Source organism: Geotrypetes seraphini, chromosome 4, assembly GCF_902459505.1.
Source record: "Geotrypetes seraphini chromosome 4, aGeoSer1.1, whole genome shotgun sequence".
NCBI lineage: Eukaryota > Metazoa > Chordata > Amphibia > Gymnophiona > Dermophiidae > Geotrypetes > Geotrypetes seraphini.
Genome location: NC_047087.1, coordinates 97,797,182 through 97,809,694, shown reverse-complemented (window position 1 = coordinate 97,809,694; position 12,513 = coordinate 97,797,182). Strand labels below are relative to the sequence as shown.

Genomic DNA, 12,513 nt, shown 5'->3' with positions numbered 1-12,513 from the left:
TCGGTATTGCTAAAGGCACATTGGGAAAAACAAGAATCCTATGTTCATGAAATAATTCAGGCCTCTTCATAGAAAAAATGCCATGTCTCGATCAGAACCCAAACTGAAACTGTCTGGAAGAGTAGCTTATGTCATAGTCTCCTCTAGAGAGGTCTCAAGCCAAGTAATTAAATTTAAGAAATCAAAAGTCACTGTATCAACATCTCACTACACCAGATGTCTCGCTGAACTTGAAATATAATGAAGCTCTGGAGATAACTGGAAGAGACAGAGGGTCTAACTGAAGAACTTTTCCAGCAAATACCGTTCTTAACATTTCAGAAAAAGAGATCAGTTTATGAAAAATAAAATTCATAAACCTCAAATTATGATAATACCTATTTGCTAGTCTTTCTGCTTTGTATTCTAGGGCAGCATTGCCTTTTGTCAAGGCCTGCTTAAATGTCTACTGGGTTTCCAAGCTCTGGGTCTGTGACGGCAGTTTCCCATTGATCTTCATAATCTACTATTCTAAAGCTGGCAATTTCACTACGGTCTCTCCAAAATATTTACATAACTGAGAGAGACATCCTGATATAGTAGCCTTTATTCTGGCCTTGGGTTTCCACAGTTCCAACTTAGAAACTTCTCTAGAAGGGATATTAAATTTCATGGGTTCCTATCCAGATGATAGGAGGCAACTCACTGGTTTAATCTTGTCCAGTTTCAAAACAAAATGTATCTCCTCCCGAAGAGGGTCACACAGTAATACCTTCATCTTCCTTTTCAGAAATCCCCTTATCCAGAGCTGGTTTGTTCTAAATGACACTACTCAAACTACCCTCACGGATCATATCTTGGGGAGAAACGGGCATTCAAAAGAGCTTCTTCTTGTCCTGAAGAACTATCTAACATAGCCAGTGAAGATAAAAGTTCAGCTGGTGTTTGGGGGGGGGGGAGCGAAGAAGCTGGATTCAGGTTCTACTGTTTGGAAAGAGAATAACTCTGTTACTAATGGCAAACTTTTCCAGTCAGCATATAGGCATTCATTAGGCCTTGTAGAGGCATACTTCTGCAATCGGAAGCTTCCTTTACTTTCCCCTTTCTCTTCTCCATTCCACTATTAAGGATTGGGTGAAAAAGGGCCAGAACTACTTAAACACAGCCCATCAAACTCAGTGGGATTGTAAATCTCACCAAGTAGAGGAGTAGCCTAATGGTTAATGCAGTGGCCTGAGAACCTGGGGAAATGGATTTGATTAGTGCTGTAGCTCCTTGCCACCCTGGACAAGTCACTTAACTTTCCATTGCCTCAGGAACAAAATAAGCACCTGAATAGAATTAACTGCTTTGATTGTAACCACAGAAAGGCGATATATCAAATTCTATCCCCTTTCTCTTTCCTTACCAAGTTCCAGCTGGGCTCCAAAGAGACATTCTCCTTTGGATATACTCTTTCAGGTACTGGCCCACAGCCATTCAGCTACGTATGTGGTTCGGTGGATGCTGCCTCTTAATGGTGCCGGTAGATGATCTTTATTATTTATATTAAGCCAAATAGTAAAATATGATATTCGTTATAGCTCTGATTGGTATATTGAACCATTATATGTGTCCTTCCTTGCCTTCACCAAGCAGCTTTCTAACCGAGTTCACATATCCTCTGCACTCTGACTATGGAATCTATGTATTGGAACATCTCAATAAAACTGTATTTCCATTGGAACTGGCTGTGTGTGTGTGTCTGTATCATTGCTTTAATCACATGTACACCAGGGATAGGGGGGAGGGGGGCTATTCCTGAGGTGCCTCATTTAGGGTTACCATATGGCTCCAGATAAAGAAAGACAGATTGAGATATCCTGGCATTACTTCCATTGCTTTCAAAGAAGGAGGGATTGAAGCATCTGGGTTTTACTTCCATTGAAAGCAATGGAAGTAAAACCCAGATGCTTCAATCCCTCCTTTTTCTGGAGCCATATGGTTTCCCTAGCCTCATTGACATTATCTGCACTTTCACATGCTTTGCAACCTCAGGCCTGTGGCAGCTTAAAAGTGCTAATCGAAACCTCAAAAAACTGAAGTATAATTGTTTGATGTTGTCTGCGGCGCACCTATGTGAGTGCACAGTGGGCATCAGCAGCCATGTTCTCGGAGGCTAGCCACAGTCTAGCCTGCTGCAGTTTCAACGTACTGCACAATAGGGTGTGCAGTACGTTGAACAAAAGTCTTTCTGGCTAGTCCTAATGACAAAATTACGAGAACATCGATAAAAATAAACAACCACGAATACCCAATTTCCAAAAACATAAAAATACTGGGTATCACTCTAGACACTCACCTAACTATGACTTACCACACAAACTCACTAGTGAAAAAATGCTTTTACACGCTATGGAAACTAAGAACCATAAAAAAATACTTTGACCCTTCATCATTCAGGTTGCTGGTACAGGCATTGATCCTATCCCTTCTTGACTACTGCAACATCATCTACCTGGGCATCCCACAAAAGACAATAAAAAAACTGAGATTAATACAAAACACCACCGTTCGCCTAATTTTCGGACTAAGAAAAAACGACCACATCAGCCCCTACTATAAAAAGCTGCACTGGCTTCCAATAGAAGCGCGAATTCTATTCAAATTCGCTTGCACCTGTTTCAAACAAGCCTGGGGACTAGCACCTTCATACCTACAAACTCACTTCATCCTACACAACCCCACAAGAACGACCAGAAACAAAAACATCTTTGCATACCCAAAGATTACAGGCTGCAGATACAAATCCTTCATGGACAGAACCTTTAAGTTCCAAGCGAACAGACAGCAAATCTGGCTGAAAAACCACATAAACGAACCAAACATGACTTATAATGCATTCCGCAAATCGATCAAAACCGCCCTATTCGCAAAATTCATTGACTAAAACGGTCCCCTCCCCCACTAAGACTCCTCTCATGGATGTTCTAAATCTTTCAGACACTCATTACCCTTAGATCACCAATTAATATGTAAGTTTCCCATTTAGACTATTGTATTGTTCTAAATCTTTCAGACACTCATTACCCTTAGATCACCAATTAATATGTAAGTTTCCCATTTAGACTATTGTATTGCATTTAGACTCTTTGTATGGTATTGTATTTAGACTTATTGTATGGTATTGTATTTAGACTCACTGTATTGTATTGTATGTGGATTTAATGTATTGTATTGTATTAAGACCTTTGTTATTCGCTGAATGTCCAGCCTTCTTACAATGTAAACCGCCTAGAAGTCGCCTGACTATGGCGGTATAGAAAAATAAAGTTGTTATTATTATTATTATTCGTGTATCTGCATATTCGCTGACTTTGGTTAACACCCTGCTCAGCTTGTATCCAGCCCAACAACTTCAATGACAGTTGCAGTGCAAGCTGCAGTGGCTGCAGGCCATGTTGAGGCCTGGGAGTAGTACACGAGGACCCATTGGACGATGAAGAGTGCTGCCTCAACACACATTTATCTCCCTAAATATTCTGCATCCATAGAATATTGAGTTAGCACATTTCCCCATACAGCTCACCATTACAATCATGTTTTTGTCTCTACTGCTATTGGAATAACAGGCTTACTGGGTAAAGTGATACAAACATCTGCATAACATAAAGGCCGTCAGATCCTTGCAGCCATGTACAGTGCCAGCACTCATTCCAAAACAAGGCTTTCAGTTTCCTCCATAGCAGTGTATCGCAAACTGTGTGCCTCCTGAGATTTCAGGTGTGCCGCAACACACTGGCGAGGAAGAGAGTCATCCAGTGAGAGGCACGCTCTGTAGGAAGTCAGCCAGCGCAGATGACTCTCCTGGCCGGTGTCTCTCCTCCTCTCCCCGCATCTGCCACCTCGATTAATGCCTCCATTTAACAGCGCCTGTCTGTAGGTACTATTTATAGAATTTCCCCCAACATCATTCAGGATGACAGAGTGGCTTCTACAGTACTATTTATTTTAAGGTTACCTATCTTATTTCTCTACTGTTGATGTTCTCCTGTGAATACCCATCACTGGGATAAGAAGCTTTATTTAATGCTAGCTAGCCAGTACCTCTTGTCGACCACTTGGGGCAACCAAGCTTCTCACACAGGACTAACTTATTTGGTGCAAGAGAAGACACACGATACACACCATGCTTGGACCCAGGCCATTTTCCATAAGCGGAGGGACTCGGAATTCAAGCATCCTGCTCTCTTGCTTGCTGTCCTACCAGTTGCCTCTAAACTGCAATGTCAGGCACATCTTTTGTTTTAATTAAATATATAAACAAATTGAAGGGCTGCAAATGAACAATGTATGCTTACAACTCATTCTCTGTAGGTCCCTTGAGGGATACATTTCCTTTAATAAACCCTCATTTAAAGAGCAGCTGCATGACTTCAGCCTTTTCTTTCCTTTTTCTTTACTGTTAACCGCTGATGTTATGGAAACAAAGGCATCTTTCAGCTTCTGATACTGTGTGTGATCAGTGAGAGTGACTGATGAAAACCAAGCCTTATTTTTTTGGCTTTAATCTTGGCTCTTGTGCCTCTCTCTTTTCTCCTCCCCTCCCCCTTTATTTCATCAAATTGGAGGGTAATTTAATTAAAGAAAAGAGAAAACGAATATCATCAGCTGAAAATATTATGATCACATAATGAGCTGGCAGTCTTTTTCTCTTCAGGGAATCAACAGTTATTTGAAGGAGTTTTGATGTTTGCCGAGTTGCTCCAGGCAAGCATCTGTTGCCTCTGATTGATTAGGAAGTGCCATGGCTTTGTCTGTTAGGCTTGGCGTATGGATTGGTTCATAAAGCTAATCAGCAGCTCCAGGGTTTGATTGGAAAAGTACAGTGCGAAACTAAAACGTCGGATTTCCTAGGGTTCTAATCATGTGAAGAAAATGGAGGTCTGATGCAGTTTCCTGTAAAATGGGAACACATATCTTGGCTGAATTTTATGGTCTAGTTGAAGTGATATCTTTGCTAATGACAACATCACAGTCAGGAACTCAGACCCTGATTCTATAAAGTCTGTCTAAAGTTAGGTGCTGTAAAGGCGCCTAATTTATTTGAGCAGTTGGCTTAATCAGTGCCTATGTTGGCATTCAACACCTCACAGTCAGCTTTAATTAGACTTAATTGAAAGTTAGGCACCTCTATAAAAAGTAGGCGCCTAGTCCAAAGCGTCTACACTAAAAAATGGGCGTGTTTTTGAGTTAGGAGCTTCTTTGTGAATCAGGTGCTGTTAGGCTCTGATATTGGCACTTAACTTTAGGTGGAAAAAAATCTGGAATAAATTGGGGATGCCTAAATGCTAGGATGCTGAATGCTGCCTAAGCGCGCTTAGGTGATGCTAAGCATGATTCTGTAATGGGCGCTTAAGTTTTATATAATCGGTGCCTATATCAGCACCTAACTGTAGGCGGACTTGAATCAGGGCCTCAGTTTCTAATCCTAATCCTAATCCTGCCATGGATTCTCTGTCTTCAGGGACTTCACTGTACCTATACATCAAATCTTTATTTAATGGACTGTGTAGACTCCAGATCTCGTCTCCTGTCCTGCTCCGAAACTCTTTAATGGCTTGATTTATAGAAAGTTTTCCCTACAAAATGGGAGAAAATCTCTTGTGAATTCCATGGACTGGAAGGAAGTTGTCTTTTAGAAGTGGTAGGAAAGCCACGGGTTTGATAGCAGAGCCAAGAAGACTAGATTGGCTCTTTAAGAGACTGAGACAGCTTAATCCATGCAGAAAAATAAGATGCAGAATTTAGAAGTCAAAATGAAACAAACTCCTGAAGGATAAGGGGATTGAGGGGTACAGATAGATTTAGAGATAGGTTATAGGAAAAGGCAGGAACCACTTAATTAACAGGTCGTGGACCTGATGGGCCGCCGCGGGTGCGGACTGCTGGGCGCGATGGACCTCTGGTCTAACCCAGCGGAGGCAACTCTTATGTTCTTAAACTCCTCCTATGACTCTTTTTATGCTTCTGATTTGGTTTATTCTGTCTTTCTTCTTTTTATCTCCTTTTTTTCTATTCCAGCTATTTTCATTTTCATTTCCTCAGCTTCTCTTTATTGCTATTCTCTTTCCTCCATCTCCTGCCTGAGTACAATCCACCCTCAACTGTCTCCCCTTAAGGCTGTTGAATCCGTAATGACTGGTATTAGGGCTGAACTGAAGATTCAATTTGATTCTGCCCCAAATAATGCTCCAAGCATATTACTGTATTCGGTCAAATAGTGATTTAAATTTGAAAAAAATAAATCCTACTGAAAGAAGCACTTGATCTCTCATTTCATGTTGCTCCTTTTGTTAGATTAAAGCTCAGTGCCCGTTATTCATATTTGGTATTTGTATCCGGCTGAATAATGCTTTTCATTATTCATATTTGGCCAATTAGTAAAATGTGCTGTTTGGTACAACCTTAACAGCCTTCATGTGTGTCCTGTTTTTACACCGTGCATTTTCTTGGAGCAACAAAAGTAAAACAAAGCCTGGCTTGGCTTGTAATGTCTGCATGGAGCCAGTTGTATCCTACTATACTATTACTGCTATTTGTCATTTTTATAGTGTTGAAAGGTATATGCAGCGTTGTACATTTAACATGTAATATATGGTTCCTTCTCAAAAGAACTTACAGTCTAATTGAACAGATAGAACAAATGGGACAGATAGGGATTGGGGAGTTTCTTGCAGAGAGGATGATAGGATGGACATAGGTGTCTTATGGTGAGTGGGTGTTAGGAGTTGAAAGCAATCTCGAAAAAATGGACTTTTAGCTTGGATTTGAATACTGTTCAGGCAGTCTGTTCCAGGCATACAGTGCAGCAAGATAGACGGGATGGAGTCTGATGCTGACAGTAGAGGAGAAGGGACAGTTTTAGTGATATAGAGCAACCATGCAAATGGGTTATTCTGTCTCCAAAAGCAGAAGCTGTTATTATCCTCACAATTCATGCAATCCATCCATTCATTAGTATATTAGTATATATTCATTTTCATTTGATACATTGTAAACCGCTTAGGTCAGTAAAATGCAGGAGCGGTATATCAAATCTTAAATAAACATAAACACATATGCTGCTTTCCAGACATTGCCCCCTTTTCCCATCCATGTAAAATGTTTGATTATCGCTGTAAAACGTTCAAGTGCTAAGCCCCCTTTAATCCTGCCCAAAATACACCCCCTTAAGACAAAACAACCAGAAAGACGTCTAGAAAGTCAGTTCGAAAATGCTCATTTGGATGTTTTGACTACTAAGACATTGAAGTGCCGGTTTATGCTGTCTTTTGGACATCTATCTTTTTAAAAAATGAGCCCCATAGGATTTAATTTTCAAACTTGGAAAATTTTGATTCTACGCCACTAGTACTGACTAAACTAATGTGTAGCTATCATGGAGCAGTCCATCATCCACAAGGAAGGCTCTATTTTCTTGAATTTCAACTGTTTATTGCTAGAATAAGCAAAACCATAACTATTCTTCTTCCTTTTTTCATCAATGGACTGTATAGAACCAGATCTCCACAACTGGACTCATGCAATAACTGGACTCAGAAGGTCCTTCTGACAAGATAGCAGAGTCTTTGAACTTGATATTCACAATTGCTAGCAAGCTGTAAGTACCGCAGAGAGGTGTATGTGGCCGAAGATTAGGTTCATTTATTAGGGAGGCAGTGTAATGTAGAATGGTGTTTTTCAAACTTTTTACACCTATGGACCGGCAGAAATAAAAGAATTATTCTTTGGACCGGCATCGGTCCATGGACCGGCGGTTGAAGAACACTGGGCTAAGTTGTGGGCCAGACCCCACCCATCTCTACCCATTCTCCATCCCAGACTCCGCCCCCCATAATAGTACTAATTGCACCTTACACGTCCCGTGCCTCATCTGGAAGCCTTCCCTCTGACGTTGCAACGTCAGAGAGAAGGCTTCCGGTTCAGGCGCAGGATGCCCTTAGGAGCCACTGCCTGTGGCTTTGTGCACTGAATCAGTTAGGAAGAGGGAGCTGGCTCGAAGATAATGCCGCATCGATCGCACCGTGGACCGGCAGTTGAAGAACACTGTCTTGGGCCTGATGCACATGCTGGCCCTGTGGACTGGCAGGAAATTTCTGTGGACCGGCACTGGTCCATGGACCGGTGGTTGAAAAACACTGATGTAGAACATAATCTGAGGGAGTTGAGAACATAGGCAAAATTGGGGACTGTTGGACTTAAGGGTAGGTGTGTTAAAAAAAAAAAGTCTGCTTCCAGAGGAGAGAGGGCAGAACATCACTAAATGTTCTGAGCCAAAATGGAGATTCTGAATTGCCTCGATGGGTTAAGGGGCAAGAAGACCCACAAGGCTATGGGGCAAGAAAAGGGACTTATAAGATCAGTGCCTAATACTAGATGATGATCCATGGTGCACTAAGGGTACTGAAGCAAGCATCTGCCAGGACCTTAATGATTAGATGCCACTCAAGGCAGTGGCAGCTAGCCTCAGAAACATGCTAGAGCTACAAATATAAAAACAAGAATATGCGCATAGAACTGTGTGGGCAGATCAGCAGCAACTGAGAGCACTGCACCCAGCTCACTCTGAAAACAATTCCAGATCCAAGCAGGAAAGTCTGACAGCATTATGCATGTGGGGAAACTTTCAGAGGCATGGATAATTCACTCCCACAAACTACCAGCTGCTCTGCTTGCCTTAGTACAGTAAATTCAGACCTTTGAAGAGTAGGAATGATTTTTTGTGCATTCTGAGCACCTGATGTATTTGGAGGAGTGAACAGCAAAGCTTTGCTCTTTTGAAATAGGTCCTCTTGGATCACATTTATTTTTGTATAGTCACAGGCTATACAAAGGTAAGGTTGAATAGTTTTATGAATACATACATCAGGGTTAGCCTAGTAATTGCTGACTGTAAGGGGTCCTATTCAATGATGTAGTGAATCATCATATTCATTAATGCTGTTGTATTGCATTGGTTAGAATGAGGGGGAGGGGAGGAGATTCTTTTATGGATAAATAGTATTTCTGCCAGTATAATTCTCAGCAGTATTCAGCTCCAAAACCAGCCGTTCCAAGAGAATCACCATTAACTGCCACTGGCTGTTGGCTGTCATGTAGAGTTAATTTCATAACCCAGTCTGACCTCTGACCAGACAAATATGCAAAGCCCTCCTGCTTTATTCATTGCTATACAATTGTAATTACTCATGAAAATGAGAGAAGGGCACACTAAAGAAATGAGCATTGTGCATTTTGACACTGCCTAGGCCCGTACCATCCAACTCTACTAACGCAGCTTAAGCTGACCTCCTCATGTTCTAATCCCTCACCTTAAGCTTAAACTGACCTCCTCATGTTCTAATCCCTTGGTTCCCACACATCTCTCCGTACTTTTGATATCTCCATTGCTTAGAGTAGCTCCATGTAGTTGGTCTGATTTGAAAAAAAAGTCCTTGTTCACGTGTCTTCTTCATTATGTTTAGTTTGTGCTTGGGAACTCTTGGTTAGTGTTTGTTGACTTGACATACTTTAATATAAAGGGCCAAAGGCATTTTCTTTTCTGAGAAAAAGTTTCTTCCTCCTCTTCTTTGTCTTCCACCTCATTAAAAATCAGCCTCTACTTGGCTAGAGTGTCATAACCTCTCATTTGCAACTAACTACCCAGGATATTGTCTGCTACATTTTATTACTCCTTCTCTTTCCCTGTATCTCAGCCATTTCCAGAGACCTTGGACTATATAGAGCTCCCTCTTTGATCCACAACACAATGCTTCTGAAGTCTGGCCAGTAAGTGTTGATGTTGTGCAGTGTCTTCGACTCCTTCCCTACTACTCTTCAGTCCAGGGTAGAGGGATACTTTGACTGTTTCCTTTTTGCATTATCCTTCTTCCTAGCTATTGAACCAGGGGTCCTGAAGTTACTTCAGTGTAACATTCAATGGCGTAGTAAAATGTCAATATAGATAATCATTGCATTGCAACTACTGTCTCTTACTGATGGAAAAGCAATAAGAAAAAAAAAATCCTGATCATAGTCCAGCCCTGTTTCCCCCCAGCACATGCTGTAGTACCCCTGGATGTCAGCCCCTCCATATATCCTTCAGATAGAAACATAGAAATAGATGGCAGATAAGGGCCATGGCCCGTCTAGTCTGCCCACCCCAATGACCCTCCCCTACCTTTCTCTGTGAATAGATCCCACGTATCTATCCATTTGCCTTAAAATCAGGCACGCTGCTGGCCTCAATAACCTGAAGTGGAAGACTATTCCAGCGATCAACCACCCTTTCAGTGAAAAAAAATTTCCTGGTGTCACCATGCAGTTTTCCGCCCCTGATTTTCCACAGATGCCCCCTTGTAGTCGCGGGACCCTTGAAAAAGAAGATATCTTCTTCCACCTCGATGCGGCCCGTGAGATACTTGAATGTCTCGATCATGTCACCCCTGTCTCTGCGTTCCTCGAGTGAGTACTGCTGCAATTTATCTAGCCGTTCCTCTTACGGGAGATCTTTGAGTCCCGAGACCAACCGGGTGGCCATTCTCTGGACCGACTCCAGTCTCAGCACATCTTTGCGGTAATGCGGCCTCCAGAATTGCACACAGTATTCCAGGTGGAATACTGTGTCACAGGTGGAATACTGTGTGCAATACTGTGTCACCATTGCTCCCCCCCCCTCCCCAAACACACAGCAAAAACCATCATGTGATTTTCATCCAGCTCATACCAGGGTATCCCTGTTGATCTAATGAATGGGGCAGAAGCAATTGTTCTTTCCTTGCCTATTGCTACCCAGTTCAAAATGGCACCTATGACCCCCTAACAGTAGTGACATGGTGCTAAACCCCACCTAGGTAACCCTGGTAGTTTAAAATGACAGCTATGATCCCTAGTGGCAGTATCATGGTTCTACCATTAGGGTTCATCATGTCAGTCCTGACCATGCCCACTTTCATCTCATACTCTGCTCAATTCCCATCCTGCAACATCTTAATCAATTAACATGTTTACTAAAGAATGATACCAAAACCAAAGTGGAAATACAAACTTGTACGCAATGCTTAGATATTCAAAAAGGTAAGTAAAGTGATGATTGAAACAATAGCTTGAGAGGTTTAAACAAACAAGGAAAAAGGAATTCAAACACCCAGACACAATATTTTGATCGGTGCTTTTACAAGGGTTATATATAAGATCATTGACCTAAAAAAAAACTTTGCTGTTTCTTTTTTTTGTAAAATACCAATTGTGAAAATTCAATAACAATAAGCCTATATCTCTGCAGCTCTACCAGTTCATAAAAAATAATAATGGAAACACTTAGCCATAGATGAGACAATTAGAAAATTAATGGTACAAATTGATGAACTAAGGCTGATAATGGGCGGACTTGCATGGTCTATGTCCCATATATGACAGCTCGTTTTAGAATGGGATGGGGAGGGCTTTGATGGGAACTGCAGTAATTTGGAACATGAGGATGATGATGGTCAGACTCTATGGTTTGGATAGGCTGGAGTGAGCTTCGACGGCTATTCCAGTAGCTGGAACCTAAGGACAGTATTGGGCAGATTTTATGGTTAATGGCCCAATAATGTCTAAGAAAAAAGACAATGTAATTATGAATTTGTAATGCATGTAAATATTGAACATACTGAATGAATTGTTCAGGTTATCTGCTGTCATTTATTAAGGGGCTGATAATTTAAAAAAAAAAAGTCCAAAAAACCGGCCTAAGTCTGTACTTGGACGATTAAAAAGACAGGTCGTCCAAGTACCAATAATCAAAACTGGTTTTAGACGTATCTAAAACCAGCTTAGGCCTTTTCACTGCCTCTGTACGCCTAGAGCAAAAAGGGGCATTTTTGGAGGAGTGGATAGGGCGGGAGGTGGGCTGACCTAGACTTACTCATCTGGCAGCCATAATCAAAAAGGTTTGACAGGTTGCCAGATGGAACTTATACTTTTTGACATAGACCAAGTCAAAACAGGTATAAGTTCCGAATTGGGCCGCTGAACTGATCGCAGCTACCGCAATCAGCTCAGTGACCCAGGCAATCTGTGCCCCCGCACCCGTAATGATCGTGGCAGGAGAGATGCCCAATCTCTCCTTCCCCGAACCCTTGCCGAATGTTCCCCGGCAGGAGGGTTGCCCAAAACAAATGGCTAATCAGGGACTTCCTTAGTCTCCTTCCTAAGGAAGTCCCTGATTGGCTCAGATGCCAAGGGAGGCATCTGAGCCAATCAGGGCCTTAGGCCCCTCCCCGTGCATCACATGATGTACTAGGGAAGGGCATAAGGTTCAATGTTGTTGTCAGGGAGGAGGAGCAGAAAGTGTTTTCAGTACCTCCTGCTCCCAATATCAAGGCACGGGGGCCTGGAGGGGGGAAAGACCCCCCCCCAAGAAAAAGGCAGAAGGGATGCCACCCTTCTGCCACTCCCTCCTGCCACCGGAGGGGGGCCTTCAGTGGCAGGATTGAGTGAGCATCCCTCCTGCCTTTTTCTTTGGGATGA

At 42.1% G+C, this 12,513-nt stretch overlaps 1 protein-coding gene across 7 annotated transcripts in view; it reads left to right on the top strand.

Moving 5' to 3' along the window:
- The window catches only part of IGSF3 (immunoglobulin superfamily member 3), a 410,183-nt gene that overhangs the window by 275,535 nt on the left and 122,135 nt on the right, over nt 1-12,513 (top strand). The gene's annotated exons all lie outside the window — the stretch shown is intronic.